The sequence below is a fragment of the Diplotaxodon limnothrissa genome, linkage group LG4 (assembly GCF_057381915.1).
Source record: "Diplotaxodon limnothrissa isolate DT_005_m linkage group LG4, D_limnothrissa_male_GT1.1, whole genome shotgun sequence".
NCBI lineage: Eukaryota > Metazoa > Chordata > Actinopteri > Cichliformes > Cichlidae > Diplotaxodon > Diplotaxodon limnothrissa.
The window spans coordinates 17,262,372-17,268,371 of NC_140599.1; positions in this window are offsets into that span (position 1 = coordinate 17,262,372).

The window sequence follows — 6,000 nt, forward strand, 5'->3', positions numbered from 1 at the left end:
TAGGGCCAACCTTGGTTATAGTGACAGGGTCTCATCAAATAAAAATGTTTTTTTCCACATCAGGCTTACACATTCAGAAGCTGAATGGCTGAGATGGAACTCAGATATAAAATGGTTCGGGGTTTACTTCAGTCTTTCAGCAGCTGCCAGAGAAAGCAAAAGACTCACATATTTGTTTGCGTTTTTAATGTCTGTGGAAATATTCTGTAGAAAGAAAGCTCATAATAAAACACAAAAATGGCTAAAAATCTGTGAGCTGATGATGATAGATTATTAATTATTTGACTCATCATTTTGTCCTTACATGAGGAATATTTGAGCATCCTTAGACAGCCATCCCAAAATGTCAGCTTCACATCTTATTACACCCACTGAGATGTGAAGCATTTTTTGTTTTAATGAAAGAATCAACTGCATACCCCTCTGTCTGGTAGATACACCTGTGGTATCAGTTTGAGCATCCAAGTTCCTAACATCCTAAGACTTCCTTCTTGAGTTACTGCATTCACAAGATTTTCTTATCCTCTGATCTTGACCCTGAGGTTGACATTACTAAGATTCAAACTCCTTCAAGAATTTTAGCAGATGCACATTATCAATTTGAAAATCCTATGTTGCTTCATTGTCATGTTATCGTGTTCACAAAGTTGGGTTGCCTGTGCATCCGCCCCCCATCCTGCCTGCCAGGGAGACAACAATAGCCCATCAGCCTTTTACAGGTGAGAGGTAAAATGGTTTATTGATAGCCACCCTTCCACTCAGACCATTTCTAATAAAGATTGGGGGCAAAAATATGATGAAATGAAGAAATGAGGGGTACCTTGAGACTTTTGAACAGTACTTTTCAGGTTTTCCAACAATAAGAATGGGAGCTCTTTGTGAGGGACAGCTGCTGCTGTAGCTGCACAGACAAAGAGACACTTCTGTTGCAGACATTTCGAAAGAAAAATGGTTTTCAAAGTGGTTGCTACACTAAACAAGAGGTTCAACAAGCATTTCTTTAAATGCTTTTGCACATAGGAAAAAAAGCATGCCTTTCTCTAGTCTGAATAATGAAGCTGTGCAGGAACCTGATAAAAATGTGACCAATGTCTGAATGACTGAATGCCATCACTTTACCGCAGCGATGCAGCCGGCAGTATTACGTATCTCATGTCAGAAAAAGGCTTTAGAGTCCGCGTAATCTGGCCTGTGGTGCAGCATCGTGGGTTCACATTGTCATTTATCCTGGAGATTATTTCATTTATCGCTTCGGCCCCTCCAGATCACTTATTACATCACAGTCCACCTTGTCTCCAAGGACACACTAACAACCCCATTAAATAAGGATGAGAAATCCTTTTCTGTGTCACTGCCAGTTCCCAAGCGTGTTTCATTACTCCCTGTGTACGTCAGCAGCTGCATGAGTGTTCGCACGCACCACTAGAGAGCCAATGTGGCTCTTATAGAAGCTCTAAAGTCTTTAAACAGATCACACTTTCCTATCATCCCATCACGGAAAAAGTATCTTCTATTTACCTTGTTCCTGCAGTGAGCAGCAGCAGTGTCAACATCATTTGCATCCTTTGAGTGATGATGATCCCTGCTGAGGGATAATGTGCTGCAAATAGGCCTGTAAAAAAATGTGAAAAACACATCTACAGTACAGTATCAATGATTGCAGTCTCTTGTCAGATTAACCTCAGAGAAAAGTAATCCACCAATCAAAAACGCTGCATTGATACAGAATCTTTATATTTTCCCCACATGCTATATAAAGGCTGTGTGACAGGTCAGCAGAAAAGGAGATGGCCCAACATGACCAGCGGACATGAGATAACTGCTGAGTCATTGTTGTCCTCCAGTAACTTTAAACATAAAATCAATACCTCGGGGCACTTGAAGCATCAGAAAGAAGACTGCAACTGGACACCATTTTCTTGCTTTGTTAAAGTGCCAACAGGGCGCCAGACAAGTGGCTTCACATCTGACCCACCTATTCCAGGGTTTCTCAAGCAGTCATGGCACCGCGCTTTCGATTGACTTTAAAGATGAAATAAGCAAGAAAAAGAGGAAAATAGTTCAATTTAACCGAAATATAAACTAACACAGTTTCATTTGGTTATATTCCTCTAATGCTGCACCAGGTTTCCACAGAGGTAGATGAATGGCACATGTAGAAGGTGGTCACAGATGCTGCAAATCAGAAAGATACAAGTAATACAGGAATGCAGCATCATGTAAAATAGCAGAGTTCCTTTATCTCCATCCTCCAGACATGCTGCAGTTATTGGTACAAATAATATCCTTTAGCTATTTCTGACCTACAACAGTACAGCCGCTCCTTTATACAACTTATACAACCAACTCTGGATAATCAGCCCTGATGAGATGGGAGATTAAATAGTGTGCCAACATTTTGAGGGTTTTTTTTTTTTTGCCTTCTTTCTTTATTCATATAAACATAGATTAAAGGTCCAAAGTAAATAAACTGCAATCTTTATGCAAAAAAACATGTTGAGGGAACCAAAATTACAAAAGGGGGGGGGGGGGGGGGGGGATCCAAAAACATCTTATTTTTCAAAGTGAAAATAATCTCTGCGTCCTTTCTAAGAGCACAGTTCTAGCCTTGAACTAACACAGACACAAATCAAAAACACATCTGTATGTACACTGGGAGGCGTTTCAGAAAGTGACCCTCTGCCACACATCCTGTCGGGTCTATGCCGTGTTTGGATTAGGAGGAAGAACCCGCTGGCCTCCACACTCAAACACAATAGAGTCTTTGGACTCACACAACACCTTAGACAGGGCGGGACGTGTTTTCCTTACCAAAGCCATCCAGATTCGATTTCCATCCTCACGATTCGGAGCATGATGAACTGTAGCGAGAGCTGGACTGTATATATTTAGGTGACAGAGTCACACCTTTTTTTTTTCCAATTCTAAGAAGACTTTCCACCACTCAGCCACCACTGGAGCATTTTAAAGCAAGCAGTGGTGTGTCCACTTGTTGTTGGGCTTCACACAATGCCGCTGCTGTTATTTCCTAATCTCTCCTCATTCAGACACAGTGTGTGCGTGTGCGTATGTGTGTGTCTTTGTGTGTTACATCCTGCAGCTACTTTTGGTACAAGATATTTCAGTGGTCCATCAAGGCAGTCACAGGTCTCTGGGATTTCTGAAGGTCTTTCAAAGTTTTCATCTTTGGATATCGGACGCTTTTTCACTCATATTCAGTGCATTCCTTTTAAGTAAGTAAGTAAAATGTATTTATATAGCACATTTCACAGATAAAAATCACAAAGTGCTTCACAATAAGATCAGACATACAAGTTAAAATTAATTAAAAGCCTGTTTGTATAAAAAGGTCTTCAGCTGCTTTTTAAAGGAGTCAGTAGAGTCTAGACAGCGTAAAGACAACGGAAGAGAGTTCCACAGCCTCGGTGCCAGTGCCTGAAAAGCCCGATCCCCACGTGTTTTACCTGGTCATTTACTTTTTGTTTTATTCCTTTACATCTACATAAAACAGACAATTTAGTACAGACACAATTTTCAAGTAAGAAATAGTTGAAATTAGTCAAAAAATTGGCATATCTCAGCGTGGCATGCAGTGTGTCCTTAAAAACTTTTAGGAAACTGGAAAAAAGCCTAAAAAAGCCTAAAAAACAAAAACAAAACTGTCACAGCAGATGAACAACATCTGAAAGTCATACAGTTAAGAAACAGAAAAACTATCCATCAAAGACCTGAAACAAGACAAAAGATGTATCTTTTTTTTTAGAAAATATAATCCAATGTGTCATCCTACTGTTGCCTCAGAGCTCAAAACAAGCTAATATCAAGCATTATTCTCCATTTTTTAGGCTTTAATTACACATTTTGCTAATGCTACAACCCCCACCCCACCCATCTTGTTTTGGGACCTAGTATAGCCTCCCAGGATTTTGAAAAGTTGTACAATCAATTACAATTTGCTAATTTGTTTCTCTAAAACAGCCAGCTGTTGTTTTCCACCATTTAAGAGGTATTTTACTAATACTTGGTCAGACAGTTATAATATAATTAAATGCTATAAATCAAACTTTTGACTGGAATTTAAAAGTAAACATGACCAATTGGGGCAATGTTGTATGCACCTCGTGCATCTGCCAAAGTTCAGGTTCTTTTTTAAACAGCATCTCCTGCAGCCTCCTGCAGCCTCACGCTCCTGTCTGTATCTGCTCCAGCAGAGTGTGTCTAACTATCATTGATTGATGTAGTAGTTACCGTGTGAGGGTACTGACGTTTTTGCTGAGACAACAAAGTGGAAGGCATTCATTTTGTGGCTACATTAAAACAAATCTAAGTACTGCCTCGCTGCAAATGTGCATTTTCTATTTAGACTAATGATACTTCCCTAAAAATAAATAAATAAGTAAATAATAAAGCCCAGTCCTGATAGAGTGTGATTGCATTGCTTGGAATTATGCAACAGACTCAAAGGTAGAAAAAAAACATAATTTGCAAAATGTATAATATGTAGATTGTATATTCTTCATGAGCTCAGCAATCTCCTTTATTGCATGGATTGGTAATGTCACGGCTGTCTCCCTCGCTCAGTGATTTACAGTTTCAGCATTAAAAGAGGTGTCAACACCCAAAATAAATGGTCCAGGAGTTAATATGCTGCCGTATACAACATACAGGCCAAGGACAAAACGTTCTGCATGCATTAAAATCTTTTTAATGTGAGAATATCTTTCAAAAAGTGAACGCTGTGGTAAAGTTCAGAGTTGTAATTGAAACCCTGAAGCAGTGATAAGATTACACCAAAGGGTACTTTTGGTTTTGATAAGGGTTGTGAAGCACGACGGGGCGAGCTGGCAGTGAAAGCAAAAGGAAAGGTTGTTTCTCTGTTTCAACACCTTCATATATATATGTATGTATATTGTAGCTGGGCACCCAGAGATGCACACACACATACACCCACATTTTAAACTCACACATGCAGGAAGGCTGACTTTTGAAAACTCTCCATCCCTTGATCCCTGATGTAGCTCCTTTGGCAGTAACAAAGGCTGAGGAGTGTTAATGTTTCACTCACTCTGCCAGTCTTTCTGCCAACTTCCTAAAAACACACTGTGGGGCCTCGTGGAGACAAAACCTGCTTGTGCAAACAGCCTCTCTCTCTCTCTCCTTCCTGACATTTTGAGTTCTTCTTTTGCTGCTATATGTACATCTGTTGCCTCATTTCCTCCTTCACCTATTTGTTATGTCAACACGTCTCACCTAAAACACACACTGGCTTTATTGAAGCTGTGAAAGGCGGATTCATCAGCTACTATGGAGAGGTTATTTTGAAAGGGAGCTTTTTGTCATGAGGTCTAATGTCACAGCATTCAACACAGTAAGACAGTCCATAACAAGTTCCACTTAGGCCTGCAGTTGTTCCGTCAGCCCACCTGAGTCCATCTCAGCAATGGGGAATGTTCTAAATCTGTTGCCGGGTAGAAGCGCATCTCCACCCCTCGCCGCGATTGGTTGACGGGTCCTGGACAGCCCAACCTCTTGGAACAGTGGCGTCTATGTGTATGAGCGCAGCCATCTGTCACAAACAGGCAGCGGAAAGCAGCTCTGACAGCTGTTCTGGGGCCAGGTATTTGTGATGTGCTGGCTGCTAAAGTTAGAGAACCCAGGGTTAGGTAATCTGATCCAGCATCTGTCAGAGTACAGCTACTTCAGAGAGTTTTTTTTTAAAAGCAAAACAGCAAAAACAATGTTGTTCCTTTTCTTTTGTAAAAGTTGACACAATCCATCAGACAGTGTGACAACGTGTGAGCACATTGTGCTGTTAAAGGAGTTAATCATCCATGGAGTCTTGAATATATTAACTTTTAGTATGTAAGTTTTTTTTCTGTTGCTCCCAAAGTGGTCAACTAACAAATTTGACAAAAAAAAATGTTTTGATTTTTACTAGTAATTCAATTAAAAGAAAATTCAGAGAGACAAAGATGAGTTTAGTAGTAAAAAGCTTTTTGG